At 41.5% G+C, this 20,803-nt stretch overlaps 1 pseudogene; it reads right to left on the reverse strand.

The window, feature by feature from the left end:
- Positions 1-7,151: 7,151 nt before the first annotated feature.
- Positions 7,152-8,030, reverse strand: LOC129326680 (acyl-CoA-binding domain-containing protein 6-like; annotated as a pseudogene).
- Between the last annotated feature and the right edge of the window lie 12,773 nt (positions 8,031-20,803).

Here is a 20,803-nt window from a genome sequence, read left to right on the forward strand (position 1 = left end):
TTATGACTTGGTATAATAATACACTGTGAAGTAGCTTGGTAATCTTTATGGGGGTCTTACTCAGCTCTCGTTAATCTAATACAACAGATAGCCTAGACCTTGAGGGCAGCCAAGGGTTGCACATGTCTTTCAGTTTTGGTTTAAGAATTCATGCTTCTTTACTTTTCAGGAAAGGAATATAAATGTTAACGGAAGAATAAAATGCCTTTCTTTCACATTCAGGCATAATTGTTCACAGACTGAGTGATCTTTTCATGAGCCAGAAATCCCAGTGTGCACAGGCCTGTGGATCACTGACACGGTGGTTACATTTTTGTGTATGTGATTATTTAATCCAGGTTGCCTTATTTGGTTTGATTTATTTAGTGCTCAGAAGTTACTGGAATAGAAACATTTAGTTTAGTATCCTATTGTATGCCATATGAAAAATGACTGATAAATCTGCTGTCTGTTCATTAAAAAGACCTCAGTGCTTAAAATAAGGGCATACCAGCATATGCCTCAATTTAAGTTCACAGTGTATCTCTACACTTTGGGAAGATAAACCAGCATAGATTTCCAAAATAACTCACTTCTCTTATAGTACAGAACACACAATTCAAATGTGTGTACTAGCTTTAATTCACCTCTCCTACCCTCCAAACTCTCCTATTTATTTTCCCCCCATGGTCTTGCATCTCTTTCCTCTTCTGCTGCCTGCCCATGATCTTCTCTTATCCAAATTTCCTATGCCAACCCACCTAAAAATCTCACAGTTCCATTTCCCTTTTTCTCCCTTAAGTCTGCAATGTCCTTCCAGTAGTTATATGATATTACCTCTCTCTTTTCCTTCTCTCTTTTCAGAAACAATCTTCACTAACAAGTGCTTGCAATTATAAGTGATTTATAATAATAAAGGGAGGAACTGCCTCAGGGACAGAGTCTCTTTTTTGTGCACAGAAAGTTGCAGGCTCTTTAATTTTGGCATGCTCAGCTAAAAGGATCAGATAGTGGGTATGTGAATGACTTCTCCCTTTTCCCTAGTCAGAGTAGACAACACTGACCTTGATAGACCAATGATCTGGCTCGGTAAAAGGCCACTTTGTGTGTAAGATGAAGAAGAACTTCGTTATATGCTATGGGAGTCTGTTTTCAAAGGGAAAGCCAGATTTGGCTCAGGCAAAACCACAGCTAGAAATGCAAAAGAGAGGCCAAATTTAAACACATAACACTGAAGATTTGAACTCCAATACCTGGTCTACAAACTTGCTCTCTCCCATCAGATAAACTTGACAAAAAGAATTAACTAGAGAAATGTGAGCATACCAGACCTCTTCACGCCCTGTTGTAACATAGCGGTCAAGTGGTTGGACAATGAATCAGTGCTCTGCTGGTTTGAATCCCACTACTGCCATGAGCTCAACAGGTGACCTTGGGTAAGCCAATCCTCACAGCCCCAGCTCCCCAGCTGTATTGTGGGGATAAAAATAACACTGACTTGTTTAGTGCTCTGTGTAGGGCACTAATCTGTCTAAAAGAGCTGTATATAAGCACACTTATGATGATGATGACAATGGAAAAAGAGCAAAGAAGGCAGTGTTATCAGTGGCCAACACACTGTGTGTATATACTGTGAATGGGTATGGTTGTCTGTGACAGATCAGCCTATCACAAACTGAGTATGAGAGTGAATCTACACAGTGATTTCCTAAAATAATGGTCAGATCAGAATGTTTCCTATTGTCTGGGTATGCTGGAAATAGTTAATAATATTGACTACATGTCTAGGGCTAGTGATAACTCTCAGCCAGAACAAGGTGTGAAAGGGGGCTCTGATAATGACTTTCCCAATGACAGAGAAATTAATATGTGAGTGTATATGTGGGAGGTGGGGAGTGAAAGAAAAGGATGGATAATGTATAATAAAGCAGGAGTCCAGTGAGATCTTAAAAATGAACAAAAAAATCAATATGGATAAAGTACAACCACGATGTAAAAATGTTTTGTGTGTGTGAGTGAGTGAGAGAGAGAGCGAGAGTGCACAAATAAGAATGAAAGTTCTTAAAAGTGAATGAGAACGGAAACAACGAAGGTATTGCGCAACAAAGACGTGAGCTTTTGCAGAGCTCTGCTTGCAATATCGTATTTTTATTTCTTTATATGCATTTATTTGGTGGTTTTATACTCCGTAATTTGATCCTCAAAGCAACTTACAACATTTTAAAAGTCAAAATTTTAAGGGCTGTTCCTTAGGGATGTTATTCAGTTGTTTTTTAAAGTCATGTCTGTGACGCTTTTTCCAAATTCTGAAGGGGAACGCTTACATAAAAACATAACAAAACACATTTAAAACTAAAAGCAAAACAAGACAAAATAATATCTGCACCATCAAGGTATGTTTTTCCGACTGAAGCCAAGAAAATAGAGGGGAGGGGGGAACAGCACATTTACAGAGCATTTTAACATGATGTCAACCAGCCATCAAATACCTCTCATTCAGAGCTAAAGGAATGCAGAAACACTTCTTGGAAAAGAAGTGTCTGGTGTTTTGAATGCATTTGGAAGACATCTCATTTCCATTCAGCATTCTAGGGTAACAAAAGAAACATTTACAGTAAGTTTGCAAGAATCTGCAAATAAAGTGAGAATTAGAAAAATAAAGAGCAATACACAAGGGGCACATTTGTCCCAGTTATCTCTCTAAAGTGTTTCCCACACGTTAGAAAGTGTCATTGTTATTATTATAAAGTGTTTCCCAGAAAAAAAAAAACGAGATTGTGACCTGCCTCCAGAAAAAGCTGAACAGACAGAGCTGTTTTATTCGTAACCATACTGCCTGACCTCTGTCAGCAAGAAGTCCTCGGTCTTAAAGACTATTGGTGATCAGTTCCTCATTTGTAAGTCTGAATTGCAAAACAAAGCTTTTATTTAAATGAGAGAAAGGAGTTTCAAATTATGTATATTGGAAAAGACAAAGAAAATGATACACTGGGTTAAAGGCTAGTCCAATAGTTTGAGATCTTTCATGCCTTTACTTTGAGAAGGAGAAACGCTCTTTTGTTTTGGGGACCCTAATTATAATTCCATAAGAAATCAAGATGTTTGGTCTCCTTTTGTGGTCCAGTGGAAAATGTTGTCACAGTAGAGTTATTGTTGATCTGGAATGAGCACATAGGTCTTCTCCCTCAGGGATTCCAGTGGCAAGACATCTTTCCTAGAAATGATGGTTTCAGTAATGTGCTGAGAAAGACAAGCCCACTCTAGAATGCTGGCAACTACTTGGGTGCAATCAATAGTTCATATGGAACAGTTTCTCTGTAGACAACCAAATTTCATCTCAAATAGAAAAGCAGCACCTCAACAGCACCCCTTTTTCTCATCACCACAACTAGAGAGTCCCAACTGTGCCTCCTACCCCCTTGCCGGATGACGCCTCAAAGAGACAGTCCACACAGACACTTCTTCTCCCCTCACTCTACCCTTGGCAGTATTTTAGACCACTCATTTTTTAAAGGCAGCAAACACCAATGTGATACCAAAAAGGGAAAATGCAAAGGTGTTGGTGGTGAGAATGAAAAAGAGATAAGTTTGCAGAGTTTGATATTAGTGCATTGGAACTAAGTAGAGAAATTTCTGTGGTTTTAGCTCTAGAAAAATACTTTTACTACATTATCAGGGAAAAGGATACATTTGGTAAGAAAATAAAGCATATCTAACTAGCTAGCTACATCTTGATGGTTAGAGAGAAAGACTGAGATAGACTTAGAACTGAACAAAGAGCAATAAAACCTTAGTATATGTTTCTAGTTAATTGCCCCCAATAAACTGGCTCATCCAATAGACAATCCTAGATTCCTTCATTAAGACTAAAGACTCCCCTTTCTATGATGGGAACATTTACTTGAGGTCTAAGTGGTCCTACGCTAACTAGCTATCTGACTAAACAAACAGAATAATAATTTAACTCTTTCATGACTGAACGTAGGACACTTGCAAAAATTCCCACAAAAAGCCATTGTTGAAGCAGCAAATACAAAAACCGATTGACCATTTCTAGGGGCACAAATCAACCAAGTGGGGAAAAATAGATTTTTTGGTTTCTTTGTGAGAAAATGGGAGCTGACAGAAGAAAACACTGCATCATTATACCTTGGGTCAAGTGTTTTGATATCATATTGCATTTCAAGCAGAGAACTCACAGTGAACACAGTGATAGGAGAGTCCTTATGACAGACCTACACATGGCAAAAGGAATGTGCAACATGTAATTAGGCCTCAGCTAGGGCTGCCAATCCCCCAGTGGGTGCAGGGGATCCCCCACTCCAAGCCTCTGCCCCCCACCACCACTCAGCTGGCCGGTGGGAGGAAAAGGCACCAGGGAATGGGTCCAGGAGGGAAAAACCCTCCTGGGCCAAGCACATAACGGGCATGCTTCCTGAAGTTTTGGTCTCTGTGAAGTGCAGGAGCATGTCTGCCACCAGGCACAATGACATCACGTCTGGAAGTGACATCATCGTGTCTGCCAGGAGCAAGACCAGCAAGGTAAGTGCTAGGTCCTATCCCTTCCTGCTGGGATGGTAAGGGGACCTGGAAATCCTAGCTTCAACATATGAGGTTCCTGGATAAAGCCCTTGAATTGCTGACAGGAATCCTTCGTTTGTTGCTTCAGACGTCAACATTTCTAATACCTGTTATGATCTCAGGCATTTTAGCAGCACAGATGAATACAACAAAGTACAGTGTTTTACATAAAGTTGTAGCAAACTGGCATTTGCTATGATCAATACTTTGTGTAGTCCATCTTCGATTCCAATTACTATATCTTTGCTAATAGACGGATTGCTTCCTGAATGCCAATACGGGAGCGGGAGTGGGATAAATTAAGAAGAGGAATACACTGAGCTCATTTCAATGGATCTTAATTTATTATTGCTATGCATTGACCCCTTAGGTTCCTTCTCCTCCCACACTTATGAATACAACCCCCCTAAACACATTACAGTAGAAATGCAAACCCTGTTGCATGCACCAACATAGTGTGCTTGTATATTTGTGGAAATTTCCATTTTCCTTAGAGAAGATTAAGTTCCTATTTATAAACAATCTGATTGCAATCTCAAAACAGTCAATAACAAAATTAACTCTTGTTTCCTAGTTTTAGTGCGGTGGTTTAATTAGGCACATGTGTCAATAATCTAAACTAAAAAGGGGGAAAGTTTGAGTTGTGAGTATGAAGTTACTCCCATAAAGTTTCCTTTGTATACATTCTGCAGTAGAGACATATGGGTTTCAACGCATCATATGATTTTGTTTTAAAAATCCATTTTCAGTTTTCTTCAGCTGCAATGATTGTCACGTCAAGTATGAGCTGTTCATTTACAGTGCGATTCTAAGTAGAGATACACCCTTCTAAGATCCCCGAAGTAAGGACTACACTGTTAGTGATAGTGAGGGAGATAAGAATTTCTGATGTTGAATTTCTGTAACTATATTTCCTGTTGAATTTTTGCAATTACAGCTTTAAGTAAAATCAGGTACAAACAAACCAATTTGAATAATACAACCGTCAATGCAATCCTAGGCAGAGTTACTCCAGCCTAAACCCACTGAAATCAATGGGCTTAGAGTGGTGTAACTCTGCTTTGGACGGCACTGTGAATCTCCTCTTTTAAAAGCATTACAGTCTATTTCATATGGTTGGCTGGATTCTGAATATCGTCACCTTAAAAGAATACATGGATCTTTGTTGCATTCTCCTCCCCACAGTAATCTCTTCCAACACCCAGAAGTAGATTTTGCTCTTCCATCAGTGGAGTTGCACTGACAGAAGAAGGAGAAAAAATGATTTTTCTCCCTTCTCAGTGCAGGCACCGAATCCTCATGGCTTTTAATGCACACAGAATTGGTAAGCTCAAAAATCTACTTTCTTCAGGTTGGAAGGGATTGCTTCCATAGAGGAATGCTGCACAGATAAGCACCTTCTACTGATGGTATGTTAGGTCTAACCCATGTTTTGTTTTGTTTGTTTTGTTTATTCCAGCACAATACTGCACTCATGCCAGGAGCAGGGGGCTCCTATGATGAATCTTAGATTTCATACTCAGGTGCTGCTAACAAAGGAATACACAAAGTCAATAGAACAGCAGCAAATAATTTAGGGAAGATTGCTCATCTCTAATCCCTGCTGTTTTATCCTGAAGATCTCCATTTAGATTTTGCTTTTTGCTTCTTCTTCTTTTTCTAAAAAATTAAAATTCATCAACGTGTTTTATCGTGCAAGACAGTACTTTACCAGAGAGAGAGAGACAGAGACAGAGAGAGACAGAGAGAGAGAGGAATGCACACAATGGAAATTCCCATCCATTCTCATAGTGGCTGAGTTTAACATAGCCATAGCTTCCCTGTTTTGCCATTTCTATCCTCAACTAGCAATAGAAAATACCTTAGAAAACACTAATAATTCCATTTCCCAAGTGAGGAGAGTTGATAATAATGAGACAGTACTTGCTTTTACTGCTAAATGATTTTTGTTAGAGAAAGAGATGAATTTTTTTGCGGTGGCTGAACAATACCCTGCTGCACACATTATCTGCCCATCCCCTCCCTACCAGCTACAAAACTTATGTTTACTTGGAAAAACAAACCCCAGAGTTGTGGGCTTGCCCCTGAGTAGGCACACAGACTGCAGTCATGATCGGCTGCTCCTCTCCTCAGAATCATGATAAACACTCCACAGCATGTGATATGAGCTTTAAGCTGCACCAGGCCTACAGAAACTTGTGATTCATTTCACTGAACCCAGCCCACCAGCCATATAGAGTGAGCTGCTAGAAACTTTTTTTTTTAAACCCTTCTGTTTTTGCTGCACCCCAAGAACTGTGGCTGGGGTGGGGGGAAGGGAGCAATCCTCAAGCACGAGGCAGGATACAATATATGGCTGAAAAGCTGTATTTGGCCTGGTAGGCTACAAGATGTACAGGCCTGTGTCACACATGCTCCATTGCCCTATTTCCTTCTCCCAGAATAATATACTTCAGTCACTAGGTCCCCATCTCCATACATCATGCATACCAAAAAGATTATTTAGGAGAAGGACAGGAATTATTGCAATGCATGTCCATTTTAAGAGTCCTGGGCTGGCTGGGGCTATTTGCACTTCCTTAGCCTTCTGGCTAAGCTTTGCTAGCAGTGTGCTCCTGCAGCATAAAAGTGATTGCTCTACAGTCTGTCACCTCCTCAGGAAGGTAGCCATCCTTGTCCTGAACAGTAGGGTTAGCTCCAGAATTCAGCAGCAGCTCCACGATGTCAGAAAACTCACAGGTAGAAGCATAATGCAATGCAGTTTGGCCTTCATTGTCCTGGCTGTTAACATCGGCTGTATGTTGCAGCAGTACTGAAACAAGCTCTTTGTGTCCTCTGTCACATGCCCAGTGCAGGTGAGCTCTACCCTTCTCATCTTGTGTATTCACATCCACTTTTGGGGATTGGATGGCTTTGGTTACATGCTCAATGTTGTTCTCTCTGCAGCAGTCAAATTTGTTTTTTATCTTCCTCCCTGATGGTCTCTTCTTGATACAGTGAGCTGACAACTGGGCCTCCAAAGCCAGCTTTTCCTTCTTTCCTTTTATTTTCTGTTACCTGTGGATTCCAAGTTGGATCCAGTTTCTTCACAGTGGCAATATTCTCTCACATTGCCTGCTCAGGACTTGTATCATTCAATGCTTTCCAAGCTTTCCACTTCTGTTTTCTCTCAAAGTCAAAAAATCCAGGTTTAGGGGTGTTGGAGCTACCACATTTTACCTGTTTGTACCATGTGTACAGGTAGAGAAGCTGCTCCTTGGGGGCCATGGTGGCCAAGGCTGGCACCTGCTGTGCCACACACTCGAACTGCTCCATCAGGCTCGGCAGGAACCGCAGCGATGAACGGAGGAACTAGGGCCGGAAGACTCTCCCATCGAGGCAGCCGCCGCCACTGCTCCACCTTTGTCACCGGAGCTAGGCTCGCCACCCCCGCTGTCCCCTGCCCCTTTGGCTGGCAGTGATGAAGCCATGGCTGCCCCTCCACTGCCTCTCACCACCTCATCACCATCTCAGCCTGAGGAGCTGCTTGTGTCCCACTTTTCGCTTTTGTGAACACATGATTCTTTATTTGGGGGTAATTTCCTGTTTTCTCACAACTTACAGGAAAATATGGAATCACACGTGGTGAAACACTTTTCAACCCAACATATTGCAACTTTTAATCAAGTTAACTGATATTTTGTAGCAGCACAAGGAGAAAAAAAATAAAACCTAATCTAAATAACACCTTTCCCTATTACAAGTAGCCAGCTAATCTGGCAGCATGTGAGCAGGAGTATGGGTGTGCCTCTTGCAAGCTTGCACAGGAGAGCACTGCATAGGTGTCTATTTTCTTGCAAGACCATAAAGAGAGAGAGAATAAAGGCACAGAAAGAAAAGGAGGAGTCAGATAGAAGCTTCCAAATCAGACAGAGAGAGGCTTCATACATGTATACACTCAGGTTCAAGAGAAAAGGAAAAATCTCATCTCCATATCCAGGCATGCTGAGTTACCTCTATTCCAAGAAATCTAAGGGCCAATTCACACATTGCAAATTCTTCATATCCACCACACATGTCAGACGTGCAATGGAAGATGTATCAGATGCATAATGAGAGTTTGTGCTTCCCAAATGTCCATGGACCTGGTTCCAATTGCAGTTTTGGTACATGTGGAGAAGGGGCTTCAGCCTTCCTTCCTGTGACATTTTAGAGTTTGTTCCCTGTTTGCTGCTGTTTGCTCCTTTGTGAAAATTACTCAACTTGTGCAGCTACATCTAATTTTTGCCACAGGGCAAATAACAGTTCTTCAACAGCTTCAGGGCATGAAAGTGGTGCTATGTAGGCAGGCAGAAGATGCTTCCATCCATGTGCCATGGTCACTAGTGGAATTGGGTCCCTCATGTTTGGGAGGCCCAAAACTCACATTACATAACTGATACCAAGGTCATTTCCACATGTCCTAATGTTGCACAACACTCATGGAACAAGGATGTGTTCATGGTGCAATTTCTGATGTCATCACGTCACGAAAACAGGATTGTGGCACGATGACATCAGAAATCACACCATGAAGACATCCTAATTCCATGAGTGTTGCATGATGTTAAGACATGTGGAAACGACCCAAGTCACTGTGGCAAACATGAGGATTTTGTAATGTGTGCATAACTGCTCCTAAACTCTGCTGCTGCACAGAGAATGGAAAGGCAAGGATTTAGCTCATTTTTTTTTCTGGCAGCATAAAACATGACTACAAAAAAGCAATTTCTTGAGCCACCCATGTTAGTTTCCATTTAACTGAATCCTTGCTGTGAAAATACATATTGCCGCCTTGCTCTCTCCCATACATATTCTATTGAATCTGTTTAATTTATCTAATCTATCTTCGAAGCGCGAATCCATTTAGATGATACAATATATAGCTGAATTTGAATTATTATGACCTATATAGAGTTTCATTAAAATGATACCCAGCTTAGTCATCCAATTTATAGCCAATTATGAAAGGCAAAATAATTAGGTTATTATTTTTACATGCATTATAGATTTTTAAAGGAAGTTGTCATGTTGCACATATAGTATCATTTATGCGAAGTACTCCGCTCAAGAGACATAAATGTTCTTTCTTTCCTGTTTCTGCAGACTCCTGGCAAAGATGGGAAGTTATCCATTTTGATGTATTAATTCTAAATGATAGAGATGGGCTGTGTTGTTTGAGCTGCAATTTGGTTAGCTGAAACATGCAAGCACCAAATTGGCACCCGCTTTGCTTCTTCCCAGGGAGGCAAACAGATACAGGAGGCTGTTTGAGGCCAGGAAAATGATGTGGGACAGTCCCAGGGCCTGGTTATACATGCGTTAAACTCGTGTGTGTTTGTGGGAAATCCCAGTTCTCCCTGAGTTTCACATGTGACCATACTCACCTTCAAAATGGTTTTGGGCCAGGAAAAAGCAGTCCTGTGTGCACATGTGGAGTCGTGTTTGACAGCTGTCCAGTTTTCCCCCAGGGCCAAGCTACACATGACGAATGACACTTGAACAGCAAGTGTATTTCTCCCTGTTCACTTGCCCTCCACTCAATCCACTTGCCGTTCAAGTGTCATTCGTCATGTGTAGCTTGGCCCACAGACAGTCCTTTTTTGCCAGACTGTCCAGGAGAAACAACGTTGAAATACCAGACACCTCTGTGTGCACCCAGAGAGTGCCCAGGCAGGCAAGTGGGACGGCCTGCCATGCACCCAGGGAGCAACCATCCCACTCGCTTGCCTGGCCTGCTGCATGGTGCATATCCATGCAGTGGCCAGCCAGTCTGCCCGCCAGCCTCTTGAGCTCCAGCAATGAGGTCACAGGGCTGGGAGCACGAAGGAAAATAAGAAGGGTAAGTACCAGGCCCCCCAACCAATTGGGGGAAGAAGCCATCTGGCAACCCAGTTGTGCACTGCTTTCTACCCAGTGCAAATAACCATGGGGCCAGGCTCTAAGTGCCCATCCCACTGTCTCCTAGGCTAATGCAAGGAAAAGAAAGAGAAAGAGTTCACCCAAAGGCTTTTTTTCGATTTGTGAAAGCATGCTGGGTGGAAAGCAGTGACAGATCAAGCCATTCCTGTCTTCACACACACACACACACACACACACACACATGCACACGTGCGCGCACACACACACACACTTCCCCCTTCCCCCTGTGATCTTACTCTATAACATTTTAACAGCTGAGCCAATGCTAACCATGTCTCACTTTGTAGTTTAAATTAGGGACAAACTAGTTGAACTGCTGTTTCACAGTCTTCCTGTCATGATAGCAAGTACCTAAAGGTTATCCAGAGCTGGCTTTGATTTCACAAACAGATCTATACATCAAAATGATCTTTATTTATTTTATGTTCAAGTTTCTTTAGTGAAATACTCTCTGGCTTCCTTTCCTTGGTATGGAATTGAAACTACATAGCTTAGGGTCTAGCTAAAGGAGCATATGCATGGCTGTGCTTCGCCTTTCCTTCTTCTGTCTACAAATCTGCACCATAACCTCAAGCATTTGCTGCTTCTTAATTTCCCCCAGTTCCTGAACAATTTGGGACTGGTTCCATGTACCAGATCTCGGTCTCTAAAATACAGTATTTTGATGGTATGGTTACTTTTATCCAAGATATGCTACGTTTCCATTTTCTTCTGGCACTTTATTCCCCCCTCCCCCCGCCAAAGGAAAAGAGTTACTGGAAAAACAAGTAATCTATATGGGCCAGCAGTCATAAGATTAATAGAAGTAATTAAGGTGTTTAAACTGCATATACTTATTATACAATAGTTCAATTTATATGAAATTGTAAATTTTACAGAAAGGATTAGATAAGCCTTTTTTTTTTTTGCAAGCAGAACTGCAAAAACAAAATTTGGCCTACAGTGAACTTTTACAGCTAGTAATCTGTAGGAAGTATTTCTGCTCACGCGGGCAACTTTGGAATCTTTGGAAACTTTGAAACTGAGCATAGTAGTAACTCGCAATCAACTGTTAAAATCATATCTTGAATATTTTGCACGTGTCCTACTTGAAGGGCTTACCTTTCACATGATGGAAACTGGAATAGAAGTCCTTGTTCATACATGTCATGGCCTCTGAAGGAACCACCTGTTACGTCATGGTATAAATGGAGAAGTATGAAGTCTGCTCTTTGTAATATTTCAATATTTCCCCATAGCTACCCATTTACTATAAAGGCTCAACTTTTTGAAACTGAGGGCCAAGCTACACATGACGAATGACACTTGAACGGCAAGTGGATTGAGTGGAGGGCAAGTGAACAGGGAGAAATACACTTGCCGTTCAAGTGTCATTCGTCATGTGTAGCTTGGCCCTGTCACAATATGTAGGAATCAGGGTAGTCAGAAGTACACTGACCACATGATCACAATCACATGATCCTGGCTAGGCCGTTCAATTAGCACCCTGTATGTGTCCAGAAGGGACTTTATGGAGGCCACAAATGATGTTATCTTATACGGAGTCAGAACCTTGGCCCATCAAGGTCAGTATTTGTAATGTCCCCCTTTTGTTGTGTGTTCCCTGGCTACAGTACTCACTCAGACACCTGTTCTCAGGTCCATTCAGTAGAGACAAGCTGACTCAAAATACCGCAGTATTGACTATTCAGAGTAGCAGTGGCTCTGTAGGTCTTTCACATCACCTACTGTATGGTCCTTTTAAACTGGAGATGCTGGGGATCGAACCTGAGACCTTCTGCTCCATGGCCCTTCACCCCTGTCTGATCCATGGCCACAGATCCATGGCCTCTCCACATAGGCCAGATTTTAATGGAACCTAACAAGTATGTGCAGTTAAGATCAAGGCTTATGATTTCAGTCCCATGGACACTAAACCTGGAAGTATGTCACACTAAACAGCATCATCATCATCATCATCATCATCATCATCATTGATGATCGATCCTGAGGAGTTAGCCGTGTTAGTCTGTAGTAGCAAAATCAAAAAGAGTCCAGTAGCACCTTTAAGACTAACCAATTTTATTATAGCATAAGCGTTCGAGAATCAAGTTCTCTTCATCATGATGAAGAGAACTTGATTCTCGAAAGCTTATGCTATAATAAAATTGGTTAGTCTTAAAGGTGCTACTGGACTCTTTTTGATCATTGATGATGATGATGATGATAATGTCCCACTGAATGCCCCCTTTTCAAAATAACTCAGGAGGGAGGTCCCCCCCCCTGCTTTTTCTACTCCATGGAGTATTCTGTGCATGTGGAGCAGTAAAAACAGGTGTGGAAAGCTTTTACCCTATGCTATTGTGAATGAGGAAACAACTTGAGAGGAGGAGAGGCATCCTGAAGTCATTTGGGCTCTCCTTTAATTTTTAACAGCCCTTCCCCGCATCTTCTGTGTGGCTGCAAAGAATTCGAGTTGGATCTGGAAACCCAGACCCAACTAAAAACCTGCACATATAGCTTGTCCCATAGTCTATTGGCTTTGTGAAAACATGAGAAAGTTCTGACCCTGAGAGTGCTTACGTTCTTTCAAGTGAAGCTGAAAAACAAGTTATATTCTGGCTAATTGTTCTATGCCACTGGACTGAGGAATCAAGGTTAAAACTGTTGTCATAGTGTTAGAGGAATAGTGCTTTGTGCTCAGTATAAAGAGAGAAACATGAAGAGAAACGTCTTGTGACATTGTGGGGGAAAGAATCTAGAGGGAAAGAAACTATGCTTGAATCATGCCTGTAAAGTATGCTGTCATTCCAATATTATAAATCCCTAAAACACATGTTTCTCAAGCCCAATTAATTATGTCAGAAAATATACTCATTTAAGAGTGTCGCCCCTTCTGGCTGTCCTGGTCTCCATGGTATGTTCAGGTAATCAAGCTTTAGGAATTGCCCGTATCTTAGGGCCAAGCTACAAGTGACGAATGACACTTGAACGGCAAGTGGATTGAGTGGAGAGCAAGTGAACAGGGAGAAATACACTTGCTGTTCAAGTGTCATTCGTCATGTGTAGCTTGGCCCTGAGTCTTAGTTCTGACTGCTGCACCTCACGGAATAGTGATATGCAACACTAAATTGAGAATTAAATGTGCAATTTATAATCCTGCTGTGTGATGTCTCTATAGATTATGTTCCTGTTGCCTGCTTACCTTTTTGTAAGAAATTGCCCCCTGAGTAATACCTTCCCTGTCTTTTTGCGTCATAATCTGGCCATTTCTATTGTTATGCATGCAGCCACAGTTTTTTTTTTCCTGGAACCAAACACATAAATCATGACTTAATTTATGTATGCATTTACTGGAAAATTGCTTTCAAGGGCAATTCAGTTTGACTGTCTTATTTACAAGGCTCCTCTTCCAAACAAGCTTGAAAAACATAACAGCAGAATCCCAAATTGCCCAAGATGAAAAGAATGCTTCAGAGCATGAGATAAAAAGGATGCCTCAGAATATCTCCACCAATCTCTTCATTGTTTAAGCAATTTAATGGAGCATACTTTAGAGCCAGAGGATATTATGTGCTCTCATTATCAGGCAGTGAGGAATTGTCCCACATAAAATAATGTTCAGAGGAAGACTCGCAGTTCAGTGAAAGAGAATTTGCTTCCTGTGTGGATGTTCTTAGGTTCAAACCCTGCCATTTTTCTGTAAAGGATGCAGAAGCAGCACTGGGATGGACCTCTGATGTCCACGACCTTGGAGACCTGCAGCTGGTCAGAACAGACAACTAAGCTCAACGGAAGAAAAATTCTGAAGCAGACAACTACAAGGGGGTACAACCTTCACTGGACTATGAGGATTTAAACAGTTTTCTTATAGAACTAGGAATGAAAGTTGCTTTGACACTGTTATCTGGGGTGGGAGGGAAAGGTTATTATCTAGGGTAACTGGATTGGTTCAGGCATGAAGCTGGCTTGCAGCATCCCTGGGTTCACAACGATGCTCCGTTTGTGTAAATCAGAATCTATGCAGGGAGTCTCTATAAACAAGACTTCTTTCACGAGGACACTCAAGTGTAGGGAGACACAATGTTAGCCGGGAAGCATAGTTGAGTTTCACCGCACTAAACTAGGGTATTTTTAAAAGACAGAGCCTGCAGTGATGGCCCCTCCAAAGTGAAGAAGAAATTAACAAACCCTCTCTTTTTCTCTCCCCCTCTCTTTTCTCTCTCCCCCACCCTTTCTTTTCTTCCCTTCCTCCAGCAACATCCGCCAAAGGTGGAACTTCACTGCTGGGCATCACAAGGTGTCAGAAACCTCAATTTGCAACTTTGCATCTTGGTTGGACCTTTGGAGCAGCTCAAAAGAAAGGGAGGATAGAGAGAGAGAGAGAGAAAGAGAAAGAGAGACTTTCTCGGTACAAAAGAGGGAAGAAGGTGAGAGAAGGGAGAAAAGCCCTGCTCACTATGATGCCTGTCTAGATCTGCTGCGCTGGGGAGGCGGCAAAGAGGGAGACGCTTCCGGCCAGGTGCTTGCCACAGCCTTGCAGCCAGCAGAGCTCTCGCTCTTGCTCCCACTCTTTCTGCATCTTTTGGACAGAGCCGGCAGAGATTCCTCCTCAGAGGGTTTGTTCATTTCATCTTCACCTCCCAGGAGCAATTGCTGCAGGCTCTGTATTATAAAACTACTCTCCTGTAGAGAGGTGAAACTACTCTTCCCAGCTAACATTGCGTCTCTCTACACTTGTGTAAGAAGTCTTGTATAGAGAGACTCTGGGGTAACTTTTGATGAAAGATCATCTTTTATGGCATTTTTGCACTGGGGATCCAACAGAAATTTTTGCTGGTACAAGGTGAGAATTTTTGCCAGTCCCACCTCCCCTGCTATATTTGGATGATCCAGTCGCACCATTTTGAGGTGCAGCAGAAAGGACAAGAGGAGGTCCCATTTTGTGGACAGAAATTCCTTTTGTTTGAGGAGCAGAAAATTGTGGTGGATTCAAGCCTACGTATCTGTGCCCTTTATTTTCATTTATATACAATCAAAACACAAACACTGCCACTAAACAGGGCTTACAATGATGCTCTATGTGAATCAACGTTGGGCTAACTTTTGATAAAAGGCCATCTTTTATGGCATTTTTACACGGGGACGAACAGTGATGATGCAAGGGGAGAATTTTTGCCAGTCCCTCCCACCCCCTGCTGTTTTTGGAGGATCCAGGAACACCAGAAAAGGGGAGAAGAGGAAGTTCCACTATTCTTTTTTTTTCTTTTTTTCTTTTTTAAAGAAATTTTTATTGGGTGAGTAAAAATTAATATTACAGATTTTCAATTAAAACCCTCACTTCCATATTCTCCCACCCTTTCCCCTCCCCCCTTAATCTAAGACTTCCAACAGTTTTCCAACCCGCTGTCTGAATCTACTACTTATATCCCCTTTTCTATTCTTAACTATCTTAACACACTAGTAAAATAGATAATATATATTAGATTGAACAAAACCTAACATCAAACTATCAGTTACATTATGTTTCTAACTTATATCCTCTCTTCTCTTGTAAAGATCAGTATCTCCTCCTTTCTGCAAAATTGATAGTTATCTAACAACCATAATTGTCCCTTTATGTCCCACTTCTTTTCCAAATACTGTTTCAGTTTACCCCAGTCATTAAGAAATTCTTCTGGATTCTGTTCTCTCAACTTTCTCGTCATTTTATCCATGTCTGCCATGTACAGCAGTTTTTGTATCCAATTTTCAATAGATGGTACTTCTTGCGTCTTCCGCTTCTGAGCGTATAAAATTCTTGCCGCTGTTGTCATATAGAATAATAAAGTTCTTTGTTGCCTGGGAATCTCTTCTAATTTCAGATTTAGCAACAACAGTTCTGGGTTCTTATTCATTGGGATTTGTAAAATTTCAGTCATAACTTCTGTAATATCTCCCCAGAACTGCTTTGCTACCTCACAGGTCCGCCACATATGATATAATGAACCTTCATGGTTTTTACCTTTCCAACACTTGTCTGACATTTTGTTGTTCCCATATGCTATTTTCTTTGTCATTAGGTACCATCTATAGATCATCTTATAAACTTTTTCTTTAATATTGGTACAAGTTGATATCTTCAATGTATTTTTCCACAAGTATTCCCATGCCTCCATTGTTATGTCTCTATTACAATTTACAGCCCACTTCACCATCTGGACTTTAACAGTTTCATCTTCTGTATACCATTTTAACAAAATCTTATAGACTTTAGAAATCTTTTTCTTGCCTTCTTGTAGTATACTTTCTTCCAATTCAGAGTTTTTCCATTTAAATCCCGATTTTAGACAATCCTTGTCTGGAACACCAGAAAAGGGGAGAAGAGGAAGTTCCACTTTTCCGAAAGAACTCCCTTCTGTTTTGAGAGCAAAACATTGTGGTAAATCCAAGCCTATATATGTGTGCCATTTTCAAGTCATTCATATACAAGTAACACACAAACACCATCACTAAACATGTGTATATATTTTTTCCTGCAGGAAAAAATCAGCACAAGAAAACAGCGAATGGTGTGAAAATAAGAATCCATGAATTTGTTTGTCATTAGGGAGAAACAAAAATAAAATGGGGATACATAAATCAGACAAACAAGCTCAATTTCATGTTTTGGTTGGAGAGAGCGCATTATTCTAGTATTCCAGTATCTGTACTGACTGTCTCTTTCCAGGTTCTCAGTCCTTTGTAGACTTCACCAAGTGAAAATCTGCAGCACCTTTGTAGTGCTTCCTAGGCCACATGCAACATGGAATGTCCCAAGAGAAAAAAATATATATATAGCTATATTCCACTCCAGAACCAACTTCATTGTTTGTTTGAAGAATCCCAGAGGGGGAACTGTGCTTGAGAAATAACAACTAGAGATGTTTACTGTCTGCAAAACAACTCATGATTGACTATAGAGACATGAAGCAAAAATGCATTTTTATTGATTGATTCATACTGCTACATTGCAAATTGTGTTTCATACCACAAATAGAAGATGAGACAAACACAGCTGGAGACATCCAGGCGGCTGAGGACAGAGAGGGCAGCTGCTGGAGGCAGCACCAACAGAACCCTATTGCTGCCAATTGCAAGGGGCAAAACTGATGTCTAATTCAAGACACCACCAGTCCAGATAAGCTAAAATGGCACCACAATATTTGCATTGGAAATAGTGGGATGAATGCTCCAGTCACTGTTTTAGTTCAAAAAGTGAGCAGACGAGTATAATATATGTGGTAATGTACAGTACACAAGTAGTACCCTATTCTTATCCTGGAGCTTTGGGATGTTTTTACTTCTGAATTGGTAAACAGGCATTGGACAGAGGGCAGACAGGAGTCTCTGCCTGACTGTCAGTGAAATCCTGAGCAGAGCTGATCCAATCTAAGCCCATTGATTTCTTCTTCTAGTCACATGGCACAAACCCTACTGCTGGTGCCCTGAGTTTGCATTTGTTGCACAGGTTGGCCACCTGTGTTATAAAATGTCCTGACTCCTTGCCTCTCCTCTTCCTGATTAATCCATTTGTGTGTTCTTTGAACAACTAAAGAATTTAGTCCAGTCTGGCCATCTCCCCAGTCAACTTCCATATTTCAGTGTAAAATTGGAATTCAAGTAAGGATCTTAGAGCTACATGGCAAAATTTGACAATACTTGGGATAGGTTACAGGGGTTTGTAACCTATGGGTTGGATCCAATCAGATTTTCCACTGGTAAAAGTAAGTGGAAAGGGATCTTCTTTTACACACACACACACACCTACAAAAGGCTGTGCTATGGGTTATTGGACCTGCATGAACAAAAGTCACATAAGGTGTGGATTATAGTAAGGAGGAGAATTTGGTGAGTTTGAGCAAAACAACTGGCTGGATCCAACCCTACAGCTCCAGAGCCAAACATGGCCCAGTTCTGAACCAAATATGGCTCTTTAAGTTAACGTATACTGGAGAAATAGGCAGGATGCTAGGCTATGTGCAGGGAATGCAGACAAAGATTTTTATGGGACTAAAGGGATTCTTAGAGATGTTTTACAAAAAGTGACCAAGATTAAAAAGTGCCAGTAATCCATGTACAGATTTAAACCAATGGACTAAATCAATTGTTCAGGGTGATTCTGTGTATTAGTTGTTACTTATTATAAAACCTTGTATGTGTCACTGTCTAATTGTCATGACTTCAGAAGGCTGAGAGGAAGAGCCTGAGGAGCCATGGCCAGGATTGAGGAAGACCAGCAGGATCAGAGATGCCCTGAACCTGCGGCGACACCTGGTGACCATGCCCCAGCAGCACTACAGGCCACCCTGCCAGTCTGCCAAGGAGACCTTCCTGCCAGCTAAGATGTGAGCCGGGTCTGTAGTCTCTCAGGACCTGCTCTCACTCCTCATGACCAGCTTCAGCAGAAAACCCAGGCTGAGACAGAACAAAGGAGGTGAAGTGCCAGACTGGCAGCGTTTGGTCCCAGCCTGGATCCAGAACAAGCTCTGCTTTGCAGAATCCTGGCCGAGGCACTGCTCAGTCTCAGGAGCCTCAACTCCTGCTACCAGATGCAGCTGACCCAGATTAGTGCCAAGCCTATTTAGGCTGAGGCTTAAGAAGGCTGCATTCCTGGATCAATTGGTCTGCTAGGTCCAAGCTCCAGTCTATACTAGAGATGGGCATGAACAGAAAAAAAAAATGAACATGATGTTCGTTGTTTGTTGCCATCCACGAACAGGGACTCACGAACCCTCACGAGCATGATCTGTTCACGAACATGTCCATGGTTGGATGTTCGTGGGGGCCAGCAGGCTGTCCTCCAGCCATCATCCAACTTTGGTCAAGATCCAATAATAAATAATAGCTTGGCTCCAGATCCTGGCAGCAGCCCTGGAACCTGAAAGGGTAAATCCATATCTCACCACACACAAAGAAAATTCAAGCTCCAATGCACTCTCCCTGTCTCTCTATCAAAATGCCAACAGCAGCTGTCTCTGGCTCTCCACTGTCTGCAAAGACTAGCCAGAGCTGGGCGCCCCCCTCCCCCATGGTCTTTGCTTTCTTGTAACAAATTTGGAGGTCCACACATGAAAGGAAGACCTGCCTATCAAGCTAAATTGGGCTTAGATTGAGTTTCCAGGGCAACAGCAGTTCAGACAGAGTTCAGACATTCCCTGCCTACATTGCCAAGGGAATTGATTGCAAGTGCCAGACTGTCTGGCTTGATGAACAGCAACAAACAAAGCTTGCAACGACCACTTGTTTGTTTAGAATGGGGCCTCATGAACAGCTTGTTCACGAACAGCTGATTGGGCTGTTTGTGGCTTTTTTTGTTTGTATTGCTGTTTGTGCCCATCTCTAGTCTATGCTTCCAAATCTAGTCAGTCAAGCGGGCAGCCCTGCTCCAGAGAAGCCCAGATCCAGCCAGCCTACAGAGCATAGGGCAGGAATAAAGGATTCACAACATATCAGTATTGAATCTGCAGAAATTTTATAAATTATTAACATTTGTAGAAATGTTAAGCTGTATATTTTCAGTTATAAAAGCGGACTTTCTTAGAGTCATTCTTAGTTGACTTCTTGCTCTGAATTTTGACAGAATTTGGTTCTTTAATTGTAAATGGCTGCTATTTAACTGAGGCTGTAAGAAATCTTAAGCTCATAATATAAGTTGGATCTTAAAACTGGGTTCCATACACATTTTGTTCCAGCCGCAGGGCAGATCACTTTGGTAAATTGTGTATTTGGCTGCTGGTTGCTAACAGTTTTTTTAACCCTGTTAGATAAATCTTTTTTGTGTCCCATTTGTAATGCAGGGTTCAGCTGTTTTTTCCCTTTGTTTTTCCTGTTCTCAGCTTTTCACTGTGCTTCCCATTTTCTGTGGATTATTGTTCAAAACGTCTGTAGCTCCTCCAACAATGCTACTTTTTAAATTTTCCTACCCAGTTTCAGTGCATTCTTTTTTTGAACATAGCAGCTTCTCTGAATTCACAAGATCAGTGGTTTTCAATGAGCCATGCACAAACGGAAGTACTGGAAGCAGAGAAAGTGAGCCACACTGATACTGGAAGTGAAGTGCATGTGCCATGCAACCATAGGACACAAGTCATAATATTAAAATACAACTTTGAAGTTGATAATATGAATTTTTTCCCTCTCATACTGTCAATTAGAATCGAATCGAATAGAATCGAATAGAATCGAATAGAATCGAATAGAATAGAATAGAATAGAATAGAATAGAATAGAATAGAATAGACAGTCAAGCCAAAAAGAAGCATCCAATAGAAAACACTAACAGAAGGTATTTCTGCTAGCAGAA

This window comes from Eublepharis macularius, chromosome 3, assembly GCF_028583425.1.
Source record: "Eublepharis macularius isolate TG4126 chromosome 3, MPM_Emac_v1.0, whole genome shotgun sequence".
NCBI classification, from domain to species: domain Eukaryota; kingdom Metazoa; phylum Chordata; class Lepidosauria; order Squamata; family Eublepharidae; genus Eublepharis; species Eublepharis macularius.